The sequence below is a fragment of the Callithrix jacchus genome, chromosome 2 (genome assembly GCF_049354715.1).
Source record: "Callithrix jacchus isolate 240 chromosome 2, calJac240_pri, whole genome shotgun sequence".
NCBI classification, from domain to species: Eukaryota; Metazoa; Chordata; class Mammalia; order Primates; family Cebidae; genus Callithrix; species Callithrix jacchus.
The window spans coordinates 152,141,870-152,157,628 of record NC_133503.1 but is presented as its reverse complement, the minus strand read 5'-3'; positions in this window follow the sequence as shown (position 1 = coordinate 152,157,628).

Genomic DNA, 15,759 nt, shown 5'->3' with positions numbered 1-15,759 from the left:
CTGGCTTCCTCTTTCAGGAATACATGTATGTTTCCAGAAGCTGCATAATTAGAAAAAGAGTTTATGCTCCAGAGAAGAGGGGATTTGTGTTTTAGTGAAAGGTTTTATGAGATCGTGAATCCTTTACAACAACGTTAAACATATTTTTGAGCTCCATTTCCCCCACAAAAGTTTCCTAAGAAACCCTAGCCCACACTCATTTTTCCTTTCTTTGAACTCCTACTACACTTGGAGGCTGAACCACACAATCTAGCTTTTGTCTATGTGCCTGCTATTTCTGTGATAGCTTCATATTTTCCATAGTGGTTATTAACTACTTAAGGGAAAAGATATTTTCATATTTATACACACACACACACACACACACACACACACACACACACACACACATATATTTTCCTCTGTAGGATCTGGCCTCACTTCCTATACACAGGCAAATACACAGTTTCTATGCCTCAGACATATAAGTGCATTAAAAATGATTTTTTGAGGAAGTGAACACACATCATAGAATTCCATGAGACTAGAACTTAGGTCTCATGACCGCCACACCTGTGTTTTCTTAACTCTTAATATCAAACTTTGCAATATGTTTAGCATTATTTTATATATCTAGATATTATAGCCTTATATTATTATAAATTTTCCCTTCATGTTGGAATAAGATATTATTTTTTAAATTTCATAGAAATGACAAATGGGGGATAGTATGAATCTCTGACATCCATCACCATCCCCAGGCTCCATTAAAGCACCTACAAAAGAAGTAGACATGGTTCTTTGTTTCTCTTTCTCCAGGTCATTTCTGTAGAGCAAGTTAAGTTCATATGCCACGTTGACAGCAAACGAAAAGGGCATAGGATGTCTGCATATCCGTGGTTTAATTGACCCCTAACCACATTTTCTAATTACTGTATAGTATTTCCATTAAATCCAGTCCGTAGGTATTATTTTAGTTTTCTAGATACATTTAGATTTAAATGTTAAAATTTAAATACCAAAAAATTCCTTACTGTATGTTTATCCCAGAATGTTTGTGAAATCTACTATTTTTTTGATATTTTATTCATTAATTCAATAAACACTTACTGAAAGTCCACTACATGTATTGTGCTGGACTTTTGGGTAAGGAATGGTTTACAGAGCAGGTAACATTGCGGTGAGAACTGAAGAAAGAGCAAAAGTTGCCAGGTAAGCTCTGCAAGGAAAAGGATTTCAGCAGAGGAGCAGCATAGAAAGTTCCTGAGCTGTGAAAGAGCTTAGAGAAACTGTCCAGAGGACAGTGGGAAGAAGAGGTATTTGGGAGGAGGCCGGAGATGTAGGCAGGGACTCTATCCTAAAGGACTTGTGGGCATGTAAGAGTTTCAGGTTTAATGGGAAATGTAAGGCATTTAGGTGAAGTAGAAGTTCAACAGCTTGTAGCAAATAGCTTCTTATTGCTTAATATCCCTTTAACATAGTATAATAATTGGTGTTTATGAAAACGATTCTTTTCATAAAGAAAAGTTTACATTCTGTTTTATATAATCCTATTATAAAGGTAGAAAAGTTGCATAATATGTTTTAAAAACTTTTTTCATCATAGTTAAAAGTGTGTTGATAATTAAGGCGTCACCCTTAGTCATCCAGAAAATGTGTTCGTTTGTAAAAGATGTACTATCTCAGTTGCATGCTGACTTGTAGCCTTTTAACTTAATATACCAATATTTGTCACAACATATACAAAAACCTTTAAAATCTTTTTATAAATATTGTTATTCATATCCTATTTATTGTTATAAAGTAAGTTTGATATTGCCTTGTCCCTATCCAAGACCTCTTCTTCATTCTAAAATTGTATTATACTTGTTTAATTTATTTAAGATATGTCACTAGTACATTTCCAGTATCTGATGTATATTTCATAACATTCTGTAGGTTTCTGGAAAATGTATAGCTCTTTATGCAAAAGAATGTCCATTATCTGTCATAAAGAAAACAAACTCAAAACTCTGGCAAGGCATGTTACTGTATGGCATATTTCAATGTTACTGTACCCTAAGAATCTTTTTGTTTCTTTATATATATATATATATATATATATATATATATATATATACACATACATACATACATACATATATATATATTTTTTTTTTTATTGCATTTTAGGTTCTGGGGTACATGTGAAGAACATGCAGGATTGTTGCATAGGTTCATTCATGGCAATGTGGTTTGCCACCTCCATCCGCATCACCTATATCTGGCATTTCTTTCCATGTTATCCCTCCCCAACTCCCTCCCCCCACTCTCCCTCACCTAGTCCCCCTCAACAGACCTCAGTGTGTGATGCTCCCCTTCCTGTGTCCATGTGTTCTCATTGTTCAACAACACCCACCTAAGAGTGAGAACATATGGTGTTTGATTTTCTGTTCCTGTGTCATTTTGCTGAGAATGATGGTTTTCAGTTTCATCCGTGTCCCTCCAAAGGACACAAACTCATGGTTTTTAATGGCTGCATAGTATTCCATGGTGTATATGTGTCACATTTTCCCTGTTCAGTCTATCATCGATGGGCATTTGGGTTGGTTCCAAGTCTTTGCTATTGTAAACAGTGCTGCAATGAACATATGTGTGCATATGTCTTTATAAAAGAACAATTTATAATCCTTTGGCTATATACCCGGTAATGGGATTGCTGGGTCAAATGAAATTTCTATTTCTAGGTCCTTGAAGAATTGCCACTCTGTCGTCCACAATGGTTGAACTAATTTACACTCCCACCAACAGTGTACACTGTTCCTATTTCTCCACATCCTCTCCAGCATCTGTTGTCTCCAGATTTTTTAAATGATTGCCATTCTAACTGGCATCTAAATGTAGTTTTGATTTGCATTTCTCTAATGACCAGTGATGATGAGCATTTTTTCATATATTTGTTTGCCTCATATATGTCCTCTTTTGAAAAGTGTCTGTTCATATCCTGTGCCCAGTTTTGAATGGGTTTTTCTGTTGTTGTTTTTCTTGTAAATCTGTTTTAGTTCTTTGTAGATTCTAGATATAAGTTCTTTGTCAGATGGGTAGATTGCAAAATTTTTTTCCCATTCTGTTGGTTGCCAGTTCACTCTAATGATTGTTTCTTTTGCTGTACAGAAGCTCTGGAGTTAAATCAGGTCCCATTTGTCTATTTTGACTTTTGTTGCCCATGCTTTTGGTGTTTTAGTCATGAAGTCCTTGCCTATGCCTATGTCCTGAATGGTTTTGCCTAGGTTTTTTTATAGGGTTTTTATGGTGTTAGGTCTTATGTTTAAGTCTTTAATCCGTCTGGAGTTAATTTTAGTGTAAGGTTTCAGGAAAGGGTCCAGTTTCTGCTTTCTGCACATGGCTAGCCAGTTTTCCCAACACCATTTATTAAACAGGGAATCCTTTCCCCATTGCTTGTTTTTGTCAGGTTTGTCAAAGAATGGATGGTTGTAGATGTGTGGTGTTGCCTCCAAGGCCTCTGTTCTGTTCCACTGTTCTATATCTCTGTTTTGGTACCAGTACCATGCTGTTTTTATAACTGTAGCCTTGTAGTACAGTTTGAAGTCAGGTAGCATGATGCCTCCAGCTTTGTTCTATTTGCTTAGAATTGACTTGGCTATGCAGGCTCTCTTTTGATTCCATATAAAGTTTAAGGTGGTTTTTTCCAGTTCTGTAACGAAGGTCATTGGTAGCTTGATGGGGATAGCATTGAATCTATAAATTACTTTGGTCAGTATGGCCATTTTCACAATCTTGATTCTTCCTAAGTATGAGCATGGAATATTTCTCCATCTGTTTGTGTCCTCTTTTACTTCATTGAGCAGTGGTTTGTAGTTCTCCTTGAAGAGGTCCCTTACATCCTTTGTTAGTTGTATTCCTAGGTATTTTATTCTCTTTGTAACAATTGTGAATGGCAATTCATTCTTGATTTGGCTCTCTTTAAGTCCATTATTGGTGTATAGGAATGCTTGTCATTTTTGCACATTGATTTTGTATCCTGAGACTTTGCTCAACTTGCTTATCAGTTTCAGGAGATTTTGGGCTGAGACAATGGGATCTTCTAAATATACAATCATGTCATCTGCAAATAGAGACAATTTGATTTCCTCCTTTCCTAAGTGAATATCCTTTATTTCTTTTTCTTGCCCGATTGCTCTGGCTAGAACTTCCAATACTGTTGAATAGGAGGGTGAGAGAGAGTATCCTTGTCTAGTGCCAGATTTCAAAGGGAATGCTTCCAGTTTTTGACCATTCATTATGATATTGGCTGTGGGTTTGTCATAAATAGGTTTTATTATTTTGAGATACGTTCCGTCAATACCTAGTTTATTGAGAGTTTTAGCATAAAGGACTGTTGAGTTTTGTCAAAGGCCTTCTCTGCATCTATTGAGATAATCATGTGATTTTTGTCTTTGGTTCTGTTTATGTGGTGAATTATGTTTATAGACTTGTGTATGTTGAACCAGCCATGCATCCCTGGGATGAAGTCTACTTGATCATGGTGGATAAGCTCTTTGATGTGCTGTTGCAATTGGTTTGCCAGTATTTTATTGAAGATTTTTGCATCTATGTTTATCAGAGATATTGGCCTGCAGTTTTCTTTTCTTGTTGAGTCTCTGCCGTGTTTTGGTATCAGGATGATGTTGGTCTCATAAAACGATTTTGGAAGGATTCCCTCTCTTTGGATTGTTTGGAATAGTTTCATAAGGAGTGGTACCAACTCCACTTTGTATGTCTGATAGAATTTGGCTGTGAACCCATCTGGACCTGGGCTTTTTTTGGTTGGTAGGCTATTAATTTCTGCCTTAACTTCAGCCCTTGTTATTGGTCTATTCAGGGTTTAGACTTCTTCCTGGTTTAGCCTTGGGAGGGTGCAAGTATCCAGGAATTTAACCATTTCTTCCAGATTTACTGGTTTATGTGCATAGAGTTGTTTGTAGTAATCTCTGATGGTGGTTTGTATTTCTGTGGAATTTATGGTGATATCCCCTTTATTGTTTTTAATTGCATCTATTTGATTTTTCTCTCTTTTCTTTTTTCAAATCCAGCTAGTGGTCTATTTTGTTGATATTTTCAAAAAACAAGCTTCTGGATTTATTGATTTCTGAAGGGTTTTTTTTTTGTATCTGTGTCTCCTTCAGTTCTGCTCTGATCTTAGTTATTTCTTGTTTCCACTAGCTTTTGAGTTTTTTGTTCTTGCTCCTCTAGCTCTTTCAATGTTGATGATCGGTTGTCAATTTTACCTCTTTCCTTGCTTCTCATGTGGGCATTTATTGCTATAAATTTTCCTCTAGACATTGCTTTAAATGTATCCCAGAAATACTGGTATGTTTGTCTTCATTCCTGTTGGTTTCAAAGTACATCTTTATTTCTGCCTTCATTTCATTGTTTATCCAGTCAACATTCAAGAGCCAGTTGTTCAGTTTCCATGAAGTTGTGTGGTTCTGAGTTAGTTTCTTAATCCTGAGTTCTAATTTGAGTGCACTGTGGACTGAGATACTGTTTGTTATGATTTCCATTCTTTTGCATTTGCTGAGGAGTGATTTACTTCCAATTTTGTGGTCAGTTTTAGAGTAGGTGTGATGTGGTACTGAGAAGAATGTATATTCTGTGGATTTGGGGTGGAGAGTTCTGTAAAAGTTAGGTTTTCTTGGTCCAGGTCTGAGTTCAAGTTCAGGATATCCTTGTTAATTTTCTGTCTCGTTGATTTGTCTAATATTGACAGTGGAGTGTTAAAGTCTCCCACTATTATTGTGTGGAAGTCTAAGTCTTGTAGGTCATTAAGAACTTGCCTTCTCATTTTTATTTTATTGAGTTGCTCTTCAGTCTTCTGCTTGGTCGATTCAGCTATTGAAACTTGTGTATGCTTTGTGCAGTTCTCATGTTGTGTTTTTCAGCTCCATCAATTCATTTATATTCTTCTCTAAGCTGTTTATTCTCATTAGCATTTCATCAAACCTTTTTTCAAGGTTCTTAGTTTCTTTGCATTGTGTTAGAACATGTTCTTTTAGTTCAGAGAAGTTTGTTATTACCCACCTTCTGAAGCCTGTTTCTGTCAATTCATCACACTCATTCTCCATTCATCCTTGTTTCCCTGCTGGTGAGGAGTTTTGATCCCTTGGAGGAGGAGAGGCATTCTGGTTTTGGGTGTTTTCATCCTTTTTGCACTGGTTTCTTCCCATCTTTGTGGATTTATCTACCTGTGGTCTTTGTAGTTGGTGGCTTTCAGATGGGGTCTCTGAATGTCCTTTTTGTTGATGATGAAGTTATTTCTTTCTGTCTCTTAGTTTTCCTTCTAATAGTCAGGCCCCTCTGCTGTAGGACTGTGGGAGGTCCACTCCAGACCCTGCTTACCTGGAGTCACCTGCACCGACTGCAGAAAAGTAAGGGTTGCTGCCAGTTTCTTCTTCTGTTATCTTTATCCTTGAAGGATACCTGCCAGATGTCAGTCTGAGCTCTCCTTTATGAGATGTCTCTGGATGTATGGGGGTTGGGGAGCTGATTGAGGAGACAGTCTGTCCCTTATAGGAGCTCAAGTGCTGAGCTGTGAGCTCCATTTTTCAATTCAGAGCTGCTGGGCAGGTATGTTTAAGTCTGCTGCAGTGGAACTCATAACCGCCTTTTTTTCCCTGGGTGCTCTGTCCTGGGAAGGTGGGGCTTTATTTATAAGTTCCTGTCATGCTTCTGCCTTTTTTCAGAGATGCCCTGCCCAGCAAGGAGGTAGCCTCATCAGAGTCTGCCAGCAGAGGCGTTGCTGAGCTGCTGTGGGCTCTGCCCCATTGCTGTGTGAACTTCCTTGCAGTTTTGTTTATAGGAGTATAGTTAGAACTGCCTTGGTAATGGCATTCTGCCCCAGTAATGGCAGACTGTCTCTGTAATTGCAGACTGCCTCAGTAATGGTGAACTGCCTTGGTAATGGCACACATTCTTCCCCCCGCAGAGCTGGACTGTCCCGGGTCCAGCTGTGCTTGCTGTGAAACTCTCAATCTAGAGTGTTTCAGATTGCTGGTCTTTGTGGGGGTGGGACTGGCCAAGCCAGATCACCATGCTCCCTGTTTTAGCCCCCCCTTTTTTTTCAGTTGAATGGGCTACTCTGTCTCCCAGGTGTTCCAATCACCAGTTGAAATGGTGCCCAGATTTGTGTGAGTTATTGTGCTGAGATCCGCTGTGCCTGCTGAAACAGCAGTGCTGTAGACTCATGGTGCTTTTTTGCCCAGAAATCTCCTAGTCTGTGGGCAGTAAAAAGCCATTTGGAAATGTGGGTGATCACTCACCCTCTGCGTTTTCACTGGGAACTGCAATCCAGAGCTGTTCCTATTTGCCCATCTTGGATAGTCCTCCCTAAGAATCTTTTTCAGTCAAAACATGATCTGCTGGGCACGGTGCATCATGCATGTAATTTTAGCACTTTGAGAAGTCAAGGTGGGTGGATCAGGAGGTCAGGAGATCAAGACCATCCTGGCTAACACAGTGAAACCCCACCTTTACTAAAAATAGAAAAATTATCTGGATATGGTGGCATGCTCCTATAGTCCCAGCTACCTGGGAGGCTGAGGCAGGAGAATCATTTGAATGGGGGAAGCACAAGTTGCAGTGAACTGAGATTGTGCCACTGTACTCCAGCCTGGGTGACAGGCAAGACTCCATCTCAAAAAACAAAAACAAAAACAAAAACAAACAAACAGAACCCCCCCCCCACATAATTATAGGGAAATAATTATTGGGGACCGAAGAGTGTGGAAGGAGAATGGCAATTAGATCATTGATGATATTAAAAGCCATAAGAACCATAAGAAACAGAAAAGAGATACCCATTCTCTAGCTTGTAAGGCGTGGAAGGACTTACCCAACTTACCCAAGGCTATGAATTCGAGTCTATGAGTCTCCTGCTGGGACTCAGAACAACAACATAAACCTTTTGGTGTCTCAACAGAAAATGACTCTGGCTGATTTAAACAGAAAATAAATTTACCAAAATATAATACAGTAGTTTACATAATCACATAGAAGACTGGAGAACTGGGTTCTGAGACAGCCCAAAACCATGTCACAAAACTTTTACCGTCTCCACTGAGTGCCAAGTGCCACTTGCACCTGTGATAGCCATCAGGCCTAGGCAGTACTCAGTTTTTTGCCATTGTCCTAGTCCTCTCTTCTATGTGCCTCTAGCTCTTGAGTCCACAGTGAATTATTCAAGCATATTCTTCAAGTGGAAGGCAGATCCTGCATCTCCCAAAGACTTACAGTAGAGAATTTCCCAAACATAAGAAGGTTGAATATGTTGTGATCAAAAATAATGACAACTTTTTTACATAGCTCATTCCTTTGAATATCCTTCATACATAATTTCATTTATGACTATTGGTTCCTGACTATCATACTAAAAATAATCACTGACGAGATCTCATTGACCTCCTCCCCAAAATGAGGAAACCTACAGGCTCATCAATTGATGCCTGCAGCTCCTAGCTCAGGATCTCAGGAAGATGCCCAGCTTTCTCCTCTGCTTCTCTTATGATCACTTGTCCATATTCTGTAATCTATGGAAGAGACCAAGAAGGTGCCACCCACCCATACTGGGTAAATGTAAAAGAAAAAGGAAATTTAGTAAAAATAATTAAATGTAAGTCTGATATAGCAAGGAAGAGAACCTAAGGCACTAGGTCATAGATATGATTTCTTTTCTCTCCTGTTCATTTAATATTTTTTTGACTTTACCTAGGAACTTTTATTCCTAAAGGATCTAACTCCCAGTGGTAACACCTATACGGGGTTGCTGTGATTGCCTATTATTTTTTGCTCTTGTTGTTATACTCTAGGTACTGAAATGTACCCTCTGGTTTCCATCCACATCATTCCCATATCGCCATTATGTTAGTCACCTCACTTCTCGTAGACAGGTTTAGGGAAAAATGCAAATTTTTTTCTCATTTTCACCAGTTGTTCAATACAGGAGAAGCCCAAAGTACATGAACGGTTTTCTTAACTTCTAATTCATTAGAATCATACTTGTATTCTCTAGTGAAAGTATTTCTCCATGGGTACCAAAGCTGCTCTCTGTCAGCAGTGCCTAAAGTAACAGGAATGTGAATCACATGTTGTATTTGTGCATTTTACAAGATGAGTCATGTTCCATTTTGAGGCTAAAGACTATATCTTGTATCGCTTTGTTTCTGAAAGCCTTGAGGGTGAAGTATGATAGGATCTCAGAATTAGTCTGGATACTGCTGAGAAGCCTTAACACTCTTGAAAATTGGGGATTGGAGAACTGAGTCGGCTAGAAGCTGATTACTGCAATGAGTAGCCAGTAGTCCAGTATACTGCATTCAGTGTTATCTTTATTCATTTATTTTTTGAGACGGAGTCTCATTCTGTTGCCTAGGCTGGAGTGCAGTGGTGCAATCTTGGTTCACTGTAGTAGCCTTCACCTCCCAGGTTCAAATGATTCTGCCTCAGCTTCCTGAATAGTTGGGATTACAGGTGGCCATCACCACACCCAGATAATTTTTGTATTTTGTATTTTTTGTAGAGATGGCGTTTCACCACGTTGACCAACCTAGTCTCAAACTCCCGACTTCAAGTGATCTGCCTGCCTCAGTCTCCCAAGTGCTGGAATTATAGTTGTGAGCCACCGCTCCTGGCCAAGGTTGTTTTTAAATTGGGCTTGGTTACAGCACTTTCCATGCCTAAGATACACAGATATTCAGTCTACTGGCTGGAATTTATGTGAGACAAACTATTGTGCCATGTTCTCATACAATCAGTCTGTTTCTAGCTGAAGTCTGTGAAGTAGCTAGGCATACAATGAACAGGGTCCAGCCCTCCAGAGGAAAAGATAGGCAAGAGCTAGGCTGAACATCACAGTCTGTCAGGTAATCTGGAGTTTATGGCAAGGACACTGGACTAGAAGGGCATTAGATTTCCATCCATAGAAACTAATGGCTGCATTAGTGTCACAGTGGTTTGAGAAAGACGATAAATGAGTGTGTCTGCAGATACTTATAGGTCTTCCAGGCAACCCACATGTGAAACACATAGCAGAGAGAGACTAATTCTTGACCTCACTTGCTGGTGGGCTAAGACTGTTGGTCAACTTGCTAATGTGGCCCAGGAAGTTCGTGCAGCTGAGTTGCAGATGTAGAAATTCAGCAGCCCCAATGAAAAGGGGCAAAGAGAAGTAGGAGCTGAAAACAGGAACCAATTGTGAAGCCAGATGGAACCTAATAGGATGGTCTAAGCTTGCTCACTCTTCAAACTTCTGTACCATGTTTAGACCAAGACTCTTAACATTGGAATGAAAAGAAATACTATGGATAAAACTTAACAATCAAGCAAAAAGAAACCACAAAAAATATCTAGAAAACAAAATTGGCCTAGAGATCTGACACCCCTTTCTGTTCTGAAAGTGACAAAGACATCTGAGAAAACTGTCGTAAGGTCATGGTTATATTTAAGGCCAGCATAATGTACGATTACCTAGGAATGAAAGGAGAGTCCACTGCATCTGAAATTCATCACGTGAAATGTATTTGTTTTGATGGTTTTGGTCCTATTGGAGGAATTTTGTCATCAAAATTACAAGTACTGGGGATGTTACACAGCTACTGAATTGATTTGTTTTTGGTGGCACACTTTCCTGTGGGTTTGCAGAGGGAAGAGTATCAGCAATACTGTGAGTTTGGTGCTACATGTGATTTGAGAAACCACAAACTCTCCAAGTGTGCTGACCACTCAGCACTAGTTTACAGCCCCAGAAAATATACAGAGGCTTAATTTGTTTTAAATCTTACAATCTAGCTTTAGAAACCAATGCTTGAATGTTAGCAGTACCTTTTTTTGTTTTTGGTTTTTTTTTTTAGAAGTGGAATCCTGCTATGTTGCCCAGGGTAGATTTAAACACATGACCCTCCTGCCTCAGTTTTCTGAGTAGCGGGGACTGAAAAAGCAGCATCTCAGTATTGTGTTCAGAGTTATGTTGACCTACTTCTGTTTAAGTGAATAAAATTATCTTTCCATTAGATTCATTTGGTGGAGAATTTAACTTAAAATGTAAAAGTAAAGAGGAGTTAGAGGTGAGCTAGAATTTTATAGTTTAATACCATGTAAATATTGCCAACTTATTTTTTCTGCTAATTTAATTAAAACTAATATAAAGTCAATGAGATGAAAGTAAATTTATTATTCAGAATTGTAAACATTAGAATAAGAGCAAGGATCCAATGCTGTTGATTTCCCTTTCTTTGAAGCAGCATAACATTGCTTAAAAAAATGATATTAATATGTCAGGGATTTAAATTGAGGGGAAAAATGACCAACAGTTTATTTCAAGATTTTTCTCCCTGTTTCAACATACAATCAAATATACCACACATTAATTTGCATTGCCAATCAGAAACAAAATCATAATCAGTTTCAGTTAGAAGATCATGTTGTATTCTCTTATTTCTCTCACATACTTAACTCATAGAAGTTCAATGAATTGTTGTTGAATTTGATTTTTTCATACTGTAGTCAGATATAACTGAGTTTGAAATATTTACTACATTGGACCCATTTCCAATCTAGAAAGTGACCAAAAGATGTCTTATATTTTCATTCCAAATAAAGTGATATTCTGCATATTAAATGAGAAGGCAAACTTTCAATTAGTTGGTTAGGCAATTCTTCTTAGATAGATACTTTTGAAGGCTCCATAAGAGAAATATATGTATATATAAAATAGAGAAACTCTTATGAAAATAATGCAGTTGGATAAGGTGTTTACTTGTACTAAATATAAAATGAAAATAACTCTGTTGGAAACTAAGTGTGCTTTTTATTTATAAATCTTACTCAGGGACTCAGGAAAAAAAGTCGTAAATCTCTGAACTTTGTGTTTCCACAAAAGAGCAAGAGCAATGTTGAACTGCTGGAGCATTTCTCTTTATTTCTTGATAGAATGTTCATAATTGGATCTCGTGTCCCAGGAAACCCTAATCCTATAATACATAGGTATGAATAGCAGATATGGGACTTTTTTAGTTATTTAACTAATTTTTTAAAAAGTGAAAAAATAATTTCTAGAGGGATTGGAATCTCTCTGAAACTAATCTTGGAAGCTGTGAACAATGTAGTTGAAGTCCTCCCCAACTTGTATTCAAAATCTTTGCAGACAAATGCATTATGTAATTTATAATTATTTGATCATCTGGTCTCTAGAGCACCCAAAATAAAACACATAAGTATTCTGACAGAAAAACATGGATAGTCACACTAAGTAAGATAAATAAAAACTTTAAAGAGCCTCGAATCAGCTCATATTGCCTTGGTTTAAGTCAACTTTGTCATCAAATGAGTTGAATAAAAACTTTCTGAGACCCTGTGCTTTTAGTATCATATCAAAGAAATAGTAGCAAAGACCAATATTATGAATCTTTTCCCCCTATGTTTTCTTCTATAGTTTTAAGTCTTACATTTAAGTTTTTAATCCATTTTGAGTTGATGTTTGCATATGGTAAGAATAAGGGTCTAATTTCTTTTCTTTTCTTTTTTTTTTTTTTGCATGTGGATATCTGTTTTTCCCAGAACCATTTATTGAAGACTGTTCTTTCCCTATTGTATGTTCTTGGCATCTTTGTCAAAAATCAATTAATTGTTAATGCATAGATTTATTTTTAGGCTCTCTATTCTGTTCCATTGGTTTATATGTCTGTCTTTATGCCATTACCATACTATTTTGATTTCTGTAACTTGGCAATATGCTTTGAAATCAGGAAGTGTGAAGCCTCCAGCTTTATTATTCTTTCTCAAGATTATTTTGGTTATTCAAGATGCTTTGTTGTTTATATGAATTTTAGGATTGTTTTTATCTATTTACAAAAAATGCCATAGAGATTTTGATATGGATTGCATTGACTCTTTAGATTACTTTGTGTAGTATGCCATTTTGACAATATTGATTCTCCCAATCCATGATCATGAGATGTCTTTCTATTTTTTTGTCTTCTTTCATTTCTTTTATCAATATTTTGTAGTTATTATTGCACAAATCTTTCACATCTTTGTAGGACTACTAAAAACTAAAAAGCTTCTGTGCAGCAAAAGAAACAGTTAAGAATAAAAAGGCAACCCGTATATAGAATGGCAGAAGTATTTGCCAACCATATATTTGATAAAGGGTTAATGTTCATTATATATAAGAGACTTTTACAACTCAAAAGTTAAAAAAAAATTTAAATTACTTTATTAAAATATGAGCAAAGAGCTTGAATTGCCATTTGACCAGATAACACATAAAAGTGGTTAACAAGTATATGTAAAGATGTTCAACATCACTAATCATCAGGGAAGTACAAACTAAAACCTCAGTGAGATATCAACTCATACCTACAAAAATAATGCCATTATAAAGATAAATAAGTAAATGAAATAATAAGTATTTATGAGGATGAGGAGAAATCAGAATGCCTGTGCGCTGTCGGTGGCAGTGTGAAATGGTGCTGGTGCTATGGAAAACAGTATGGAGGTTCCAAAAAATTAAAAATAGAACTAGCATATGACCCAGCAGTCCCACTTCTCACTATCCAAAATAACTAAAAACAAGCTCTCAAAAAGATATGTGCACTCCCATGTTAATTGCAGCATTATTAACAGTAGCTAAGATGTGGAAACAAAACAGCCTAAATGTTCACTGACAAATAAATGAAGAAATAAAATGTGGCATATACATACAATAGAATATTCTTCCGTCTTAAAAACAAAGGAAATTCTGTCACATCTTACAGCATGGACATTATGTTACATGAAATAAGCCAGTAACAGAAGGACAAATACTGTATGGTTCCATTTCCTTGAAATATCTAAAATGGTAAAAAATCATAGAAACAGAAAGTGGAATAGTGATTACCAGGGCTGGGGTAAGGGGACATGGGCAGTTGCTGTTTAAAGTATAGATTTTTAATCATGCAAAATGAAAAAGTTCTAGAGATCTGCTTTACAACAATGTGCATCTAGTTAACAATATAGCAGTGTATACCTAAAATGTATTAAGAGGGTAGATCTCATATGTTTTTACGATAATAATAAAAAATTCTAGTATTTAAAGGTCTTTTAATTTTAAAATTGCAATTAAGAAATTATTGAACAATTTACCAAATAATGTTCTGTAGATACTGAGTAAAAAGAGAAGGTAGTGTTTATTGTTAAATAAGTTCAGAAAGCGTAAGTTTAAATAAAATTAAACAGATTCATTATTGTAGAATTTCTCGGAGATTTTTATATGCTAATGTCTTGGGAATCCCAAGAAAGGTGGTATAGTAGGCACCATTTCCTACATGTATCACATCACAGAAGCTTTTTCGAAACATCTTGAAGGCCTAGTGTTTTGAAGAATGGATTTTAAAAAGGCTCTTGGAATGGTGTCCAGAAAATAAAGATACTGGTGGCCTTTTCTGGAGAGATGCAGTCCCAGGCACCCATTCACTCAGGAAATACTGAAGAACACTGCTCTGTATTTGAAAACTGGGGTGCACAGAGGGAAGCAAAAGTCCCTGCCCCCAGCAAAGTCAAAGTCTAGTGTCAAAAGAGCCAAGAAAACAACTGCAGTAGATTTAATCATTGATACAGTGGTGATACAAAGCAAGTCTTAGGATTTGCTGCCTGATAATTAATTTTTTAAAAATTCAACTCATAATGACTTAGTGTGTGATTTTACTAAGTCATCTTATAAAGATGTGTACAAAATAAGCAGTTGATTGGTTAGTCCAAGAGACACAGAAAAAAGTTTATCATGTGAGCAAAATTAGGCAGTGTCCATCCAAACGTTAGTGCAGAGAAATCTAGCTTCAAGTAGCTGGCCCCATTGATGATGATATGCCCAGTGAAGATTAAGACACAGGAGGTTGGGACAAATAATCTCTGTCAGGATATTTTGTAAGTCTGATGGATGTGCATTAATCTATCTTATCCTGGTGCCACTGAACATTTCTTTGACCAACCTAACTCGTATTTTCAAATCACGTTCAGCTCACAAAATATTATTCTGATGATGATCTAGCATGTCCTATGTATGGTGTGCCTGTAGGAATGGATTGCGCTCCTAACAAAATTAGATTATTCTTCTTTCTGTGTTAGCTATTCATCACTGTTAGTAGGTAAATTTGTGTCAAGGCTAGCAACTATGCTTGTTCACCTGGGACTGAGGGTTTTCTCCGGACACTGAATTTTCAGGGCTAAAATCGAGACTGACCTGGACAAAACTGGCTGAGTTTATCACTCTAATTGGTGTTCATGTTTATAGACTTATCTCAAGAGCATCTCAAGACCACGTCTGAGAGATGTACCCGCTTTGTTGTGATGACCAATCCGGTTCCTGAACTGGTAATACTGAGGGTGGACCCTAACCTAAGACCAGTTCACCAATGTAATGAAGATCACACAGCAACAAGCCTTCTTGAGAGTCACCAGCTTTGGTGGGAGGCAAAATAAACAGGGGAACTTCATGCTCCCTGACTCAGAAATCAGAACCTTCAAGAAGGAGGTTGTTTTGATCTGATGGGACTGGAGGTATTAATACAGGGGCTTTTCAAGCAGACATGCAAGGAGACAACACTTCATTTATTAATTATCAATTCACTTATTTATTTAACAAATCTAGTTGATTCAGTTTCTCAAATATTACTTTGAGTACATACTCTCAAACCACTCAGTAAATAAAGATACATTCCTGCTTTCATGAAGCTTGTATTCCAGAGAAAGAGATAGAGAATAAAGAATAGG